Here is an 18,182-nt window from a genome sequence, read left to right on the forward strand (position 1 = left end):
ATTTTTTCAACAACATTTTTCTTCATAATTTTTTTGTTTTTGCAAGTACAAAAAAATATTTGTAGGTTTGTGTTTCTTTTACAATTCCAATAAATGCTATTAACTATTTTTTTTGTTTGCAAAATTAGTGCAACAAAAGTTTTTTGCAATTTACTTCGTGAATTTCGCTTTGGGAATTTTTTGAAGTAAATAGAATATGGACTTATCATCTAGACAATTTTTTAGATGCATACATGTTTGTATGTTATTTGAAGTTTATAAAATATTATTTTTTTTTATATCCATAATAATAATACTAAGATTACAATAGGCAATAATAAGAGATATTTTTCTTAATTTTTTTTTGCTATGATGAGACGTTGTAAATTAACATACTTAAATGGATTGATATTGTCTGAAGAATCCAAGAGAAATAGAATGAGAGTTATCAAGATCTTTTTCGAGAACAACGAAACATTCATGTTATAGTTATTAGTATATAGAAGTATTTTCTGAATATTTTTTTAATTTTCTCAATTAATTTGACCATTTTCAATATGATTTCCCTCTCCCTCCTTGGCCCGATCAACGCCGGGTAATCCTTAGCTAGTATTTCATAAAACAAGATCGATACCATAACATTACCACATAAAGTAATATTTTTATATCATATGATAAGTGTTTTTTTCAAAACGAATTCAATTTTTTCTATTGACAATCAATATTTATGGCATATTCGGGAAAGTAGCAGGACTGCTTTTGATTGGGGGCCCGCGTCGTATTTCTCAAAGAAAGTTCGTACTAAAAAAAAAAAAAACATTAATTCAAAAAAAAAAAGTTCTAAAATAAATATCACTCAAAATGGCTGCTTCAAAATATACTATGTTAAAAATACCTTATCAAGCTTAGCCCTATAATGCCCAGCAGTTTAATGCGTCGTTAGAATTTTTGATTTTTGTAATTAGAATTCGTGCCCATTTCTAATAATAAAAATATCTTAGAGGTTACCATCTTCTACTTATTTTTAAATGTATAATCTCGAGGATTTAGAAGAATTTTAACATCCCTAACAACGCATATATTAATACATATTTATTTATACGTTTAACATACATATGTATATATGAACAATATACTTATTATTAAAGTAGTCCCGGAACTTATATTTGCTAACTTTAAAAAAAACATAACTCGACAGATTTCAGAGCAAAATTTCCCTAGTACATCAAACTATTTCACCTATTAGATTACAATAAGTAATAACTTCAAAATTATTTTTCATAGAAAGTAAAATTATGTTATTATATTCTGATTAGTACTAAATATTAAAATTTGCTGATGTATATCGTATATACGTATGTACATATAATGTAAATATTGACCTCAGTTTTTGCAAAGTATGATGAAAGTCCTTCATTTTTAATATTTGCTGATCCGTATTTTTTTTTTTTTTTGCTTATACAATATTGAATATTTTATTACGTTGGGTATTTGTAAGTATATATAAAACAGAACTTTGCCAACTACGTTTTAAATCACACATGAAGTTAGAAAGGATGGGGTATTTGTGTTAATTCTTCATTTCAAACAATATATTACAAATATAGTCGCTGCCAGAGGCATGGCTAGCTTTCATCATTTGGGGGCGGGAGGAGGGGGGGGGCTTAGCTCCAAAACTATCAATACCGTTATACAATACTTATATAAAAATGTTTACTTTTTAGACACTTATATGGGCTTAAGGCCAACCCCAGCAAAGGACCTAGCGACGCCACTGGCCGGTACAATGGCCAATAGGATATTTCATGAATCGGAAGATCAACAGACCTAGGCCAAAGCAGTCGCAGTTGTCCCCCCGTTTGATTGAAATAATAGGAAAATTATTCTCTTGAATTCAATGTCCGTAATGTTCAATTAGAATTAGTGTTGTGTGATTCCTTATTTAGGACTGAAGGCTGCAGTCCCATCCAGTTCACTTTCAGTCCGGTCCGTACTGTATATAAGTTCCTAATGATGTCACCAACTTTTTGTTTTAATCAGTTCTAGTACTGACAGTCCGAAGGACCGGTCCCAAGAACTGAAAGGACTGGTCCGAAGACTGAACTAGACCGAATATATAAAGATTGACACACCACTACTTATACTTAATCAGTGCAACACCATCTACTTGCCCATAAGCAGCATTTTATTCCATTGAATGAGGGCTCAAATTAGCTCTTAATTCAAAAATGTTTTCACTCCATTTTTAAAAAAAATATCAACTGTAAGTTAAGTTAAATCAGTGACTACTAGAAGAAGAGATGGACGGACAGACATTTATAGTATATGTCTGTCCGTCCATCCGCTAATAAAAACGAATAACCAGGGTATTTCGGAGAATATATAACGCCCTTAGACATAAAATAAAAGTTCTTCAGAATTCTGAGTTACGTACCTAAGGCTATATTTTATTCTGGTACGACAAGATTTCTGGGTTCTTGAGGGCAAGTTTATTTATTCGCTAATAAGTTGATTATTTTCATAAAACAAGATCAATTCCCCTTGTCTCAAAGTTTTTTTAATGGTATGGATTGTACATTCGAAAATGCACCAAAAAATTAAAAATCCAATAAAACTAATGTACAAACGAAAAAAAGGAGAACGTATATATTGAATACGAATTAAAAAAAACGGAATTGGGAAGAAGATTGCCTTGTATTAATAAAATAATTCGAAATAAAATCTATAATACGGGAACATCCCAGTAGTTAAATAATATTACATTACAAATTTACACAAAAATAAGTCAAAGTTTCTGTTTTTAGATAAAAATTTAATAAAATAAATAAAAATCAGACCTTCAGTTGACATAATCTAAATGCATTACTACATAAAAACAAAGCTTATAAATTAGAATAGGTTGATTGGAAATAAAATTGAAATTTATATTGTACACATATAAAATATTCCGTATTTTTACATGCCCCTTCCAAATTCTTAAACTTGTACATATATTTTTTATCACTGTAAAAATTTATTTGATTTTCTTTGAAAAGAAACACCGATATAAATATGTATTTTTTAAAAAAAATATTTAGCTTGAAAACTTGTAAAGATATGTGTGAATGATGAAAAAAAAAGAGAGATTTTGAGTTAACGTTACTTTATCGTATGCTACATATTAACTTTATCTTATTGAAGATTGAAAAGATTTCTATTTAAAAGATTCTTCGTTAAAATATAATTATTATTTAGAAGTAGACACAGGTGTTTAAGATATTTAAGCATACTTATTTCAGGATTTTTTCAAGGGTTTGTCTTTGGTTTATAAAACAACATTTTGAGGATAGTTATTGTTGAGACTTAATAATATCTTCTTCACACATTCATTCTACAGAGTGCAGCAACATAACTTCCTGTTTTTAATGTGTGGCAATCAGGCTGGAAAAGTAGTAGCAGAGCGGACGGGGTTTCATTATAGAGGTAATATTCTAAAGTTTTCTTGGAAATACAGTTAATTGCTATTATACATTGAAGTTGTGAGGAAAATGCATTTGTTGTTGAAAATAAATATTTTGCCAAAAAATGGTTTGGAATAATAATTTAAAAAAATTAAACTAATTGTAATTTATCTCGTGAGTTCTTATTAGTGCCATTCATGAAAATCATTTGACTGCTTCAATTTAAAAAGCAATTTTTTCTGTTCATTTTCATAAAAAATCTGCAAAAATTTTAATGCGGAATACTTAACACAATAATACAATGGAGCTAAAATTGATCAAACAAAAAAAATCCCCAGGTATTTAAATACCGAAGTTTGGTTTATTCATTGTATGGACAATAGGAGAAAAAAATCTTTTTTTGAAGAGTTTTAGAGTAAAAATTTTGGGATCGAGCCTGAATTTTAACAAATGACCAATTTTTCCATTACAAATTTCTAATGTAAGCAGGTAATATTTATATAGTAACGACAAAATTTCTCGATTTGAGGAGGGATAAGTCCCTCTTTCCAATCCCTTCCGGACGCCCCTGTTAGTTCAATTTATAAGAATATTTGATAAGTAACCAATTGCATTTTTGTTTACATATTTTAACAGAATGTAGTAAAACGAGTAGGTAGTTTTTACCAAACATTTATAACCCATACTTTTCCTACTAAGAGGCAAATATAATAATTGCAGTTGTAAGTTCAATATAATTATTATTTCACAACATTATATAAGTTCCTATCTCAAGAGTAGTACTTCAATATATGCAATTTATACTCTTTCAAAGAATCTAAATAAATATTAAATTAGGCTGTCATAATTGATTAGATTATCTACATCTATAATTTGAAGTGAACAGCTCATTATCGGAGCTTCTTTGGTTTAGTCGTAAAATTTAGGAATCACAGTATAAATAAAATATTTTTGTAATGGGATTTTATATTGTAACTCTTTAATTAATTTCCTAGATCCTTCTTCCTCAACCATTGAAAAGTGTTTCATTATATTAGAAATAAAACACACAATCTATGGCGTTATTCTTTTTGACCTTTGAGAATCATCGGTAAGATATTGTTGAAATGCTGCAGATTTTGAAAGTTACCTTATTGTGTCATTTTCTCCTTTATTTTTCCCTACAAACTTGTTGGGATGATGTCTTTGCAAATGAGTTGACAGGTTAGATGTACTTTCACTGGCATAAACAATTTGTGTGGAACAATACTTACAGATAATTAATTATACTTTTGTCCACAAGTTTTTCTCCATTTTTATCATATTTATTAGGAAATCCAAAGTGGTCCCAAACTGCAGATTTGTAAGTAACAGAGGGAAGTATATTCAACTCCCTATCAAATTCGCTATACATAAATATTTGTTGGTCGACAAATAAACCACCACAAAAGTTACACATACCTTAAAAGAGCCCACTATGGTTAATACCGAAAAAAGTTCAATCCCTTGAGTCGGAAGAATAAGGCATGTTCTTGATGCTCAATGAAGCGGTGGCTCTTCAGCAGCTTTCACTATCGCCTGGATCTCACCATCAATTCTGAGGGAGGTTACATTGATTAAAAAACGTCCTTTGAGTTTCAATTAATAGGCAATAAACTTGTTTCTTAATTCACCCAGGATCCTGCAATATACTTCAATATTTTGTATGTTAAAATGGGTAAATAATAACTGTTGGCCGGGTAAATATATATATATAAATATTAGAAAGTATACTTCTACATTATTCTACATAAAATTGGCATAAGCGAAAAATTGTCTTCGGAAAATTAGCATCAGCGGGAAATTCCACTCTGGAAAATTATCCTCTGCGTAAAATTGCCTACAATTATTCAACATTTATAGTGATTAATCTACTGATTTGTTCCGTCATCAGATAGCTCTAAAACCATATAATGATTTGTTGATAATTTTCCCATTTGGAGATGGGCAAAAAATTAAATAACCCTCTTAATTACCTAAATAACACTCCAGCCACACGGGATTTAAAAAAAAATAAACTTGGAACCTAAAGACAGGTTAAAAACCCCCCCACTTCAAATAAACACGTACAGAATTACCTATGCTCCAGGTCAACGGGTTATTCTGTAAAAACTTGAGGCAGATTAGAAACGACCAACGTCGATTCAAAAACTATAAAGGACCCATCATAATTCCCCAATACTTTTTATAATTATGTACGGATCCTTAGATGGGTCTTACTCATCTGTACATGGGGCAGATTGGTAGATGAATCACTGCATATATATAATAATTTCAGGCAATTTTCCATTAATAGTAATTTTCTATATACATATTGAAGATTTATATAATGGGATCAGTTGGCATTGAGATATAACAACTCAGGAATTTTTCGGAATGCTCAGTCCATTCCGTCTGTCAGTAATTATTTACCCAGTTTGAATAGAATTGAACAAATAATTCATTTTTAAGGACTCATTTAAAGAGTTGTTCATTTTGAAAGAACTGTTCATACACGTATCATCACTAATAAATACTACTTTCGTTGGACCTAGGAGTAAAATGTTATACAGTTTAGGAAGGAAGGATGAGTTCAATATTAATCAAAATGTCTACTTACTCTTTCTTTACCACTGGGATGATAATAAGTAACTATATGACGAACAGTTATATATATATATTCAGTAGGGAGTCTTCCATGTGGTTAAACATGATTCCAATGAACCTTATTTAAACCCCAGCATCCCATAAGTTATGTAAAAAGGGGGAGGAGGAAATGTGAGTAATAATGACTTGATTGATTTATCCGTCAAAAGGGCTTCTTATCATCACAAAACATGATGTAACTTTCATTAATAGGGAACAAGCAAGTAAAAAAAAAAACATTATTATACACAAGATGGCGTAGATGTAGTAAATTGTATACAAATAAGTATACAACACTCTGTCACCTAACTAATAAAAGTTTACAGCACTGGTTATCAACGTGGTCCACGGGGACTACTAGTGGTCCATATATAAATTCTTGTGGTCCACAGATAATTTTGAGCAATCTTACAAAAATGTAATTTAACAACATATTGTTTACAATAGTTTACTCTGAAAGGCTGATAAATAGAAGGATTTGTGAACATTATTACTTTCATATGAACTGAATCACATTTTAACATTTACTTAATTATAATTAGTGCAAAATAAAAAAAGTAATAGAGCAATGAATGATAAAACAATTATATTGATTGATTTTTATATCTTTCTCAAAAGGTAACTGAATAAAAATACATTTTTTATTTTTTAGTAGAAAAAACGTATTTTTCTTTTAACATGGTAAAACACTTTCATAACATAAATGTTTATAATATTTTTGTTTCACAATAAACAAGATAAACTTTAACTTGACACACAGACATAATATTTACAAATCTATATTTTCCTTATTTATTAATTTTCGAGTGTAGGTTTCTGACACAAGATATCATAATCAATTTTGAAGAACTCATTCAGTCGTAGTCAGATAGTTCCTTTTCTGTTGAGGTCCAATTTATTTCTTATTTTACTAAAAATATCCAAAACTGCCGAAAAGCCAGATTTCACTATCCATGAGGTAGGGCAAGAAATAACTCTTGGTCCTACAAGTTTGAAAACATTTGGGTGCGAGTCCTTTGTTATTATGTAGGAAAAGACACTCTTCTCCTGAGTTTTACATTCTCTTGTAAGTCCAACAGCATTTCAGCCAACTCACCATATTCATCTGCTAGCTCATAATTTTCTAAGTCTACAAAACAAAGTGGATAATCCATCTTTAATAGGTCATGGTATCTTCTCTCAAAATCCACAATAAGACCTTCAAGATGGGCAGTGGATGTAGCAATACATTCTGATGAAGGAGAAGTGGTGATGAAATTTTCAAATGATGTAAGTTTTTTTTTCTCAAACTGTTTTTTCCAATAGGCAATAATTCAATTTTGTCATATATCCTTTTATCTTCTGAGCACAGGTAACTTAGTCTGATCTTCTACCTTGTAGGCTCAAGCTAACCTGATTTACTGTTTTAAAGAAATCACTGAGATAAAATATTTTTGATTTAAACTTATAAAACCCTTCCAAAATTGTCTTAGCTTTATTTGCTTGCTTCCTGGAGTTAGAATCAATCATTTCAGACTTGAACTTGAGAAAGTTGATTATTGGTTCCCACAAATTCACTAGTCTTTCAAGGCTCAGGCCTTTTGACAACCATTTTACTTTTTTTTCTTACCTTTTACTAATAGGGTTTTGAAATTTTCATCTTCACAGAATTTCCCAAATTTTCTATCATTAACTGAATTTACTTCAACAAAGTTAAATCAAATCACCTTTATCTAAATTTTAATTAATTAAAAAGAAAAATGTTTACTCTTTATAATCTTACTGTTTATTCATCATTTAAAAACTTTTTATTATGTTTTTCAATAAATTTCTTTGTATCTTTGTATAATTTATCTATATACCTATTTAGTACCTTTTATCTATTGTTATGTATAAATGTGACTTAGTCTCAGTGGTTAACCATTATACTCCCTCTGGTAGAAGAAAAAGTAAAGTCTTTTTTTTTTTTAAATACACCGGGATTCTTAAAAAACTGCATGAATGGAAAAATTTATATTAATAAACACAAAATAAAAAATAATATTCTAATAATAAAAAAACCTCAACACCACTGTGTGGTAAACGGCGAAGTAGATCAAAAAAAATGTTCCAAAATGTTAATTCCTTTTAAAATTTTGGTCCATGGGCTGAAAAAAGTTTCTTTTTCCATAATCATTGCTCGGAAATTTGATTGGTTGAATAAAAGTGAGCTCTTGTTAAGCCGTGAACAATGATAGAATTATCATTCCATAGTTGGGAAGGATTAGCCTAAAATTGAATAATTGTTAATGAGGCATAATCATTGTTTACTTATATTCGTTTGTAAACAAAACAACTAATATTGGCGCCATCTGGTGGCAAAATAATTCAACTCCCGGAATAATAATATTTTTTAATAAAAGATAACAGGCGTATGTTTCTTGCAAAGATGGCACTGTCAAAACTCCTGTGAGCATCTGGCATTTTTTAAGCAACAAGCTACAAACTGTTACACCACCTTGCAGATGATAGGGATATATCATACAATAAAAGTAACGATGTGGCAAAGTACTAATACACGCAAGATGGCACCACTTTCATCAGTTATGTAAACAAACTCCGAATAAGGAACAACACTCATGCCCTTTTGGATATGCCTTGAATAAATATGTATTTTTCTCCACCTAATAATTCAGAATAATTATTTCTTATTATTTTTGCTTGATGTTTCCAAGTTTTTAATTGTTTTAAACTTATATAGAACTTTCCTGCTCCGTTTTAAGGATACATAATGATTAATTTATCATATAGCCCATGGCCGGAAATTCATGGTACAGGGGGCATTCCCCTTTTTGGGAAGGTGCTTTCCAAAAATATGGGTTTGTGTGAACTCCCATAGAGTATCAGAATCGAAATAAATAGGATGTCACTATGTACGGTATCTGGGGTTCCAAATTCGAATAGTTAATTGAAACCAAACATCATTTCTATTTGAATTCAAATATGTGCTAAATATTTAAATTGTTTTAAAATTGGCGGTGGTCATGTGTTTTTGGTGCCTTATTATTTACTTTTCCAATTTTTTGACTCAAGTTGATGCAAGAGGAGAAAATGGGATTTTAGCCTCTTATAAAACCTGTTCAAACGGAATACAAAACTACGTGGTATGTTGAGAGGCCGTTCAGGTTTTTTTTTAAATTTTTAATCATCAGAGTGGAATAATCAACAAAGTTCATTTAGTTTAGTTTTTTCGTTTTGTTCCCCACTTTTTTTTTTTTATCTCTTTGACCTTTAACACGAAACAAAATCCTTTCTTCATTTGAACACCAACATAAAAGAACAAGAAGTGAGAGATTGTCCTCTAAGATCAAACGAGGACTTCATCCAAATTTATATCAATATGCAGACATGTATTTCGTTAACTAGTTCTTCCTAAATGTCAATGGTTGCTTATGAGGATCAAAACTGAACGACTGAATGTAAAAAAAAAAAATGAAGAGATGAGCCGAAATCCAAACTGTCAGGAAAATGAACGGATGTATGTTATTAATATAATCCAAACTCGCAAAGAACTACTTTTACTATTTTATGAGAAGAATAAAAATTCTTATACCGTGCCATAGAGATAAATATTTTGAGTATAATTACTTTAGAGGCAGTTTTACTGGAACCATAGTAGTTAAGGAGGGATTGTCCCCTCACCCGCACTTTTGAGGTGTTTCTATAGTAAAGACAATAAAAAAAAAAGTTTTTGTCTTACATTTGTTATCAATAAAAGAAATATAACATGAAGTCAATATTTATAATTTGGCCCCTGCACTTAGAAATACATTTTGGTGCCAGTGTTTTGAGACAACACGAAAGGATTTGCATGCTCACTAAGACCATATACGAGTTTGTGTGAAGAAGGACTCTTCCCAATCCTTTAACTTATCCCATTCCTGACAGATCCCATTATTTTATTAAAGACCTTGCAGCATCAGAATATATGTGGGATTTTTTGTTTGTTAGGTTGCATTCTGCACAAATATAACCTGAGTCTTTAAAGTGTTTCCCTATAAAGAAAAACACTGTGTCCCACAGTCTGGTACAGACGGACTTTTTGTAATGACGAACCATGCCTGGCTTCTTTGCTGCTTCCAAAAACTTATCCTTAAAATTAAAAAATGAACTCGTTAAACAAAAAAATTTATAAAAACTCCAAAAATTACATAATATTTTTGATTTTAATACAAGCCTTACATATTTATTTTTTGTATTTATAAGGAACCAGAGCCTTATAGGCTCTGTAAGACACAAAGACATGTGAATCGCATTGATTTTAATAATATTATCCATAAAATATAAAAACTACGGAAGAATATGATAAAAACAGGCACGCAACTTCATCTAACAGATCCTTCGAATAAAATGGATGAGCTATGCGCTGTATGCATTACATTTAATTTGAATGGGAAAACCCCATAATTAATAATTATCAAAAGGTTGTATATGGTATTAATCCAATTTGTTAATAGATAATCAATATTTGTGATTAAAAAATATATAATAATACTCTCCTTTCGAAGTTTTAATGATTCTTAATTCTCAGTGAACACACATTATTATTACTAACTGTCCGGAAATATGAAAAATATAATCAATAGAAACATTCGTAATATGTAGTAGTGATATGCAGGTGGTTTTTTTTAGGACCCATGGGTCAGGATTTTTATGTACTTTGACACACAATCCGACCCAATCCGACATTTTATTTCATTACTATAGAAAATTGGAAATTGTAGAAATAATTACTTGAAATTTAGATGTGTATTAACAAAATTACCCCATAAACAACATATTTTAACATTTTTAAGTTCCATGATGAAATGACCTTTTGAATTCTTTCTTTAAGATAATACCTTCTACCCCCCACCGTTTATAATAATTTGTCTCAGAAATGTACTTTGACATTTCTTATTATTTATCTATAAAGATAGGCTCCAATTGTGACTCAAACCTTTAAATCGGTTCATTTAAGGAATGTCAGGCATCTCAAGTCTTGAAGTCTTAGTTCCAAATAAGTATTTTAATTAGTTATGAATCGGTGTACAAAAAACTAAAAAGACTGCAGTTCTATCTGTCCTGTCCTAATAAAATTTGTCGGTCCGGTGTCAGAATGTGTGGTATGAAAGGGTGGATTCACGGGAATCTCCATCCTAATTGAGAGCCCTGAAATGCCGACACCTTTGTGGCTTAAGAATCATGGCATTTAAAGTGTAACGAAAACTTAACTATCAAGTGATGAAATAGTTGATTTTTGTTGGAACTGCGGATTGAAAATACAATACCTGATTCAAACCCTGCATAACTACTACACAAGCAGTCTGAACGGATTGATGTAAATTTGTGTCTAGCAGGATTTACGTGACAGGATAAAGGAGCATCCGTATGATCTAATAGTGGGTGTTGGGCTTTTCTGAGAACAAATATTTCTATTTTTTTTATAAGTACCAAATTTGACAAATAAAAGTTGAGAAAAGTGACCAAAGCAAAAAAAAAAAAGGAGTAAATTTGAGCAAATAACCTTATTTAAAATTGGACTCTTTAACATTTGACTGTCAAAAACTACTAAATCCTACCTTCCTTGTTTTGAGTATCCACTTTTTGCCTAGAGTCCTTTTGTAATCACTAGATAATGAAGGATGGACAGTAACACTGGCAATTTGTTGCAGAGTTATTGGTGTAAGTCTTTTTTGGACTCGGAATAGAATTGAGGATCGACCAATATGATTCCTTTATATATCATTATTCATTCTAGATCCTTCATCTCATAGCTACTTGCAATTAATTGAATGAAACGTCATGATAACTAATCTCCTCTCCTCTTCAACATTCTTCAAATTGTCAGGGTGACCACATTAATTTTCGTTTTTTAAATATACGGATGGGTAGTGTTGTGTGAGTCCTTATTTATTTGCTCCAGTCCAGTCTGAAAACCAGTTCAATCAGTCCTTGGGATCGGTCCTTCGAACTGCAAGTACTAAAACTGATTAAAAAAAGAAGAAATAAAGTTGAGTGATGTCATCAAGGGCCAAACTTATTCAGTTTTAGGACTGATATATAGTCCTCCTCAACTGGACCCAACTGAGCCTCAACTGAACAGGAGTGCAGTCTTTAATCCTTCATAAGTATCAACACAACAGTACTGGTAGATAATATTATTTTCATCTATGATACTTTTATATACGGGTAACAATATTTTTTTTGTCAATAAAGACAATGTTTAATTTCAAAAGTCACGAGCCTTGAAGAGGGGTGGGGAGGTCAAGCTCAGAATATTTTTGTGGGAATAATACGCAACGGATAAGTAATTCCACAGACGCCTTTTCACTATGTTAGATAAATCATAATTTGCCCCTTTTCTACACAGTTGTAATCTAAAAACAAAATACATTTATTGAATGTTTGCTGCTTATAAATTAATCGATTTAGTCTATCATTACATAGATCTACGATAAATTTGTAGTCCCTATGGAATTTTTCACCAAAATAAATGCTTCTTTTGAAATTAAAAAACAATCAATATTTATTACCCATTATTTATTACTTTACCTACACTCTTAATTTATAAGTAATAATTATAATTAATCTATGATATTTAATCGCTACTAAAAAAAAAAAAATTACGAGCTATCGATTTTTGGGACCTTTCAATAAAAACCTTTTATTATATAATACTCTTCATCATGCAGATAAACTTACGAAGGGCCGGACCTACAGTTGTATTTGAGTGTGACAAAATGGGATGTCATTGGGAAATTTTGGATTATTTAGTTATTGGATTACGTTGGATTACTGAATTGAGAACCCTTTTGAAATATAAAATTAACTTTTTCTATAAATAGAAAAGTATTTCTTCATTAGTACTGCCTAGGAAAATAATCTAAAATGTTTGACCTTTTTCGATAAAAACCAAATTATCTATAAAAAAACATCTTTATTATTTTTGGGGAAATTAAAGGGCTCATATCTTTTTTTTTTAAGTATTAGATCAGCAATTAATATGTCAGTTAGATCATATGAAAAAAATATTCGTTTCTGACTTTATAAAATAATTCATAGTTTATCTACAATTATGAGTTAATTAATTATACATTAAATTCAATTATAACTTTTTAATCCTATATACCAGTATAATACAGCAGTTAAATAATATCACTGATTGGCTGTTCTCATTTCTGATTAACCAATGGCTGTCAGGACAACACAAATATAATTTAGTAAAATAACTAGCGGAGTATATCATGTAATTCATTTTAAATTTTTTGTATAAATAATATGACAATAATAGTCAGAGAGATAAATAGGAGTTGGTATGATTGGCTTATTTGTCTACCTGCCAACTGATTTTGGGGATTTTTCTATTTCTTTTTGTTATAAAATGTTTTGTGCTACAATAAAGGCAACGATATATTAAAGACGTCGTTACATTTATTGTGATCCCAAAACCTTTCCTCCGATAACAAACAGCCAAGAGGCCCAAAATCAGTTGGTAGTTGCCAATTCTTCCTGACTATGAAACTATATTCAATCATTGTTCATAATTGTTCACAGCTGATTAAAAAGAGCTAATTTTAACTCAACCTATCAACGTGCAGAACACTTAAAAAAGAATTATAAACATCTAAAGCTCATAACAAAATACACACTTTTGTGTGAATAGTTATACATTGTTAGTTACTTATATGTATTAATACAATATAATGACTAAGCGGACTTTGACAGCTGACTCATACTATTACATATTTTCTTTTAAGTGTGTGAAAAAAACCAAATATTTTGTATTCCATCATCCCTTCAAATCACTAATGATACTTTTTAACACAATATAATTAATTTACTTCCTTCGGAAACTTCTTGTTTACTACTTTTTGCTTCTTCTTCTCATTCCTTAAGGAGAAAAAAAAGAAGTATGGACGAAGGAGCAGCACTTTATATATTATCATCATCCTCATTTCATTTCACTTCATTCCTTCCTTGGGAAAAACGACAAAAAAGAATTGCGCAGAGTGTTTCTCCATTTTTTTAAAGGAAGTTTTCTTGTTTATTTCCTTCGTCGAAACATTCACTGAATGTTTCCGTATATATTTTAACTCCTTGATGAGAAAATATTATTATCGATGCATAACGGAATTTTGATAACACATTTGATAATCGTTGTTCTTTCCTTTTACTAACTAAAGGGTACTTTTTTTGTATGTACACAACATTATGTACATACATGCGTAATTACGCATTGGAAGTTTATTTTTTTTTGTCATGTACATAATTTCAAACATGGTCTTGTGTCTTTCCCATAGAGTCTTTTGAAATGGAAATTAGTAGTAAGATTCATTGCATGAATGTAAATACGTACAACTTTCAACAATTGATATTAATATTGTTATTCGAACAAATGAACATTAATTATGAACAAAAAAAAAAGAACATTGTCTCAAAAGTACATTGTAATTTGCTTCTGAATGACTACATATAGTAGGTATATAAGCAAAATATTTGCAAGTGTCTATTATAATGGAGGTAATAATGCAAATATTTAAGGTCACACACTTACATATGTTGAAATAATTATGACTGGGCACAATGTAGAGGAAAATACCAGTTTTTAGATTAGAAAAGGAAAAATGTTAGTGTTTTTTTTTGTTCATCTTTAATGGATTCTCTTGGTGTTAACGTCACTCCTTCAATGATTAATTCCCGCCTTCTTTTGTTTTATTTTTTGAAGTTCATAATGAAAAAAGAATATATACTACTCTGGTCAAAAAGAAACCGTTATTTCTAATACCGAATTAAATTCTTATTCGTTTGTGAAATGTATTTTTTATTATGGTGCAAGGTTGTCCACAGGCTATATATATATAAGGACTAGTATGGTACGGGGTTGTACTGCAGTTCGGTTCGGTACACTATTACCTTCAATATAGTTCTATGGTACGTATACATGTAATAAAATATTAAATATTTTGAGAGTATAAAATTTTGGTTATTTTTTTTAATTAATAGATTTTAGAAGGAAAAATTAATAAAAAATTCCCAGTAAATCGTACAAATTAAGAGGATAATTTAATTTTAAACGCTGAATGCACTTATTTCCCAATCTCTAATAACTAGTTTTAAGATTCTCACGATTTTAGTTTTGTAGTTTATAATGAAAAATCTACCTTTAAAAATTAAAAGAGGTGAAAGGGTTGTTGCTTGTACCCTTGCTTCTTTTTTGTTTATTATTTAATAGGTAGTCGTGGTGTCATTTCTCTCTGAAGTATACATTATTGCCTATTTTTGGTGTAAATTGTTTTAAAAATTCATAATTATATATACATATGCATTTAAATGCAATTATAATATTTTCCCTGCATTAATGTTATTTTAAATGTTGAAGGTTCTCCTCTTCAAACATTAATTCTTCTTATCATCCCTAAATCATATAACAGTCAGCTGATATTAACAAGACTCATAAATCAGAAGTACCATATGTTTCACTCCCGCCTTCTCCTCGCTCTCTTTTTTCTTTACAAAGATATAAAACCTACCCATTATATGCATAAACATTATGAATGAAGCAGATTTATTTCCTTTGTGGACGCAATACAATTTTTATTTCACAACCAATTTCATAAAAAAGGTAAATTTTTGGAAATTTATTTTCCTACATAAAATCAACTTTTTTGACGATCCAAAACAATTTTTTGTAGACCGATTTTTCTACAATACCGAACTTGAACCCGAACTAGTTAAAAAAACTGTAACTGAGTTAGACGGGTCTACTATTTCCAGACAAAAATTCATAGATAATATATACGTATAATTAGTGTTGAGACTTAGTCCTAGAAATATTTTTTCCCCGGATTATTTCTGTCTCTAAATATAAAGCCATTTTTTTCTGTCTCAATCTAGGAACCCATTTTCTCCCCTATCGGCTTGACTTATGTGGTGTACAAATACAATTTTTGCAACATATTTAACCTCATATGACGTTATACAGACCGAATAGTTCTTTGGGGCTGTTGTAGATCGATATTTTCTATAAGGACAGTCCAGATGGAACTGTTTTTTTTTTTCAAAGCCGAAAGGCATATTTTACCTCTAAATAATCTATTTTCTAACTCAATGGAAAAGTTGATCTTAATTACACATAATTATTGACATGTTTTGGCTAAAGATATTCGAAACGTTATTCGTAGGTTTAATTTAAAATAAGAGAAAAGAAAAACCGGCAGATTCCGAGATCTGATTAGTAAATCAGGCGAAGAAGAGAGGACATCGAACATGTTCTGACGAATAATCATTGATTAATATTCTTTATTTTGTATTTGTATTTTGCATCGATATAGAGGATGTTGAGGATTATCATTGCTTGAGAGACGCAATCATGGAGACAAAAAGGAAGTTCTTGGTTCTTCTGCTTCACTGCGTATATTATATATAGGTTTCCAATCCTTCACGAAAAAAATAACAATTTATCTCTTTAGTATCTGCCCGGGATAATATATAGGATATTCCTACTCTGTATCAGATTGTATTTCTGTTAAGGACCAAATTTGTTTGGATCTACTACAAATCATAGCGGTCTCAGATCTGTCTTGTATGTTTAGACCCAACACTAACATATGTTACTTGCTATATTAGGAGTCAAAATAGATCGTTATTCATTCCATGTAGTGTAAATATATATAGTATGTATGCCTATGTACTACATAATTGCAATCTATACAGTTAATTGGATATTGTTTTGGGAAGAAAAGAACAACTTAGGCCTTGTAAATACATATTAATAATTATATATGGTTTGTAATAATCAATGAAGAATATATTGGCACACTTTTCTACGTTGATTATTAAACTCATTGTTTTGGTCGTAGTGCCTATCTATGCATATTTGGACTATTAGGAGTCTACAAATATAAACTGTTTTTAAAATTATTTGTCTTGTCGTAAAATTAATGCTTAAAGCTAATATTTTTCTAGTTACTTCTTGATTCTTTTTAACAGGAAATATTATTTAAAGAATGAGATTGACTGTAGCTACTTTTTGAACAACGTAACAACTGATACATCACTTAAAGCGTACATTTGGGATACCAGGAGTCTTAACTGTGTGTTTTTACAGGATCTGATGGATCTTTGAATAGCACTTTCCATAAGTTTTAATTTCGTCAACTATGACTAGACAAAATATATTCATCAATGGTAATGTTTTTTGCATTACAATTACGGGAAAAATTCAAAGAAACAATAATATTTTTTTGAATGTTTTTTGTGACTAAAATAAATCCTTTTGATTCTGAACAAAATAAATACGAAACTAAATTAGACGAAGACAGAACAAAATATAATAAAATGATATGTGACCAAACAGAGTGAAATTAACACTGGTTTCGATAGAAGTTATTGACAGTTATTACATATTAAGAAGGTATTGAGCACTAGTGACATCGTAAATACAGGGTACATTCACTCCCCATGCTTGCAAAAAAAAATTCCTATCGTCATATAAAATTATTATCTTGTCTAATAATTTTTAATGTTACAATGTTCTAAATTTTATTATAACATTGTGTCTTTTCTAAATAAAAAGTAAAAAAGTTTCAAATATTTTTTTGTCTTTTATAAAATAAAAAACAACCTCAAAATTGTCCAAAAAGTCCAATTCTCCCTATTCCCTGAAAAAAATTCACCTCCCCCCAAAACGGTGCCCGGAAGTTACGCCCTGTGCAGTTTCGCCCTGGGAACTTTCGGCCTCATTACATATATTATAGTATAAATGTATCTTCCACATTTCATTTAAGGTCTTCCTTTACTTCAACTTGAAGTCTTTGTAATTAATTATAGCATTTGAGTAATTAATATAAAATAATTATTGTTTATTATTATTATGAATTTGAACCGTTTGATATGTTCTATTTCAAAATATAGAACATAAAAAATGAATTAAATGCACTCATTTTACACTACTGAATGCAAAAATGCATTACAAATGAATTCAATTAGGGGGAGACCAATTTTAAATCTTAAACTATATCTGGAAGATACATTTATGCTATAGTATATGTATGAGGGCGAAACTTCTGCAGGGCAAAACTTCCCAGGGCAGAACTTCCCGAGGCGAAACTGCCCGGGACA

General features: G+C 30.1%; 1 long non-coding RNA gene across 2 annotated transcripts; it reads right to left on the bottom strand.

Annotated features, from left to right (window-relative positions):
• Positions 1–6,657: 6,657 nt before the first annotated feature.
• Positions 6,658–8,488, bottom strand: LOC139905264 (uncharacterized). 2 transcript variants are annotated; one of them, XR_011779903.1, is made up of 3 exons: positions 8,103–8,488; positions 7,915–8,034; positions 6,658–7,774 (listed from the first exon to the last, which is right to left on the bottom strand). It is a non-coding gene; the product is annotated as an uncharacterized lncRNA (long non-coding RNA). The 2 variants fall into 2 exon arrangements; XR_011779901.1 differs by having other exon boundaries at positions 7,904–8,034.
• Positions 8,489–18,182: the final 9,694 nt, after the last annotated feature.

Source organism: Lepeophtheirus salmonis, chromosome 5, assembly GCF_016086655.4.
Source record: "Lepeophtheirus salmonis chromosome 5, UVic_Lsal_1.4, whole genome shotgun sequence".
Classification (NCBI taxonomy): domain Eukaryota; kingdom Metazoa; phylum Arthropoda; class Copepoda; order Siphonostomatoida; family Caligidae; genus Lepeophtheirus; species Lepeophtheirus salmonis.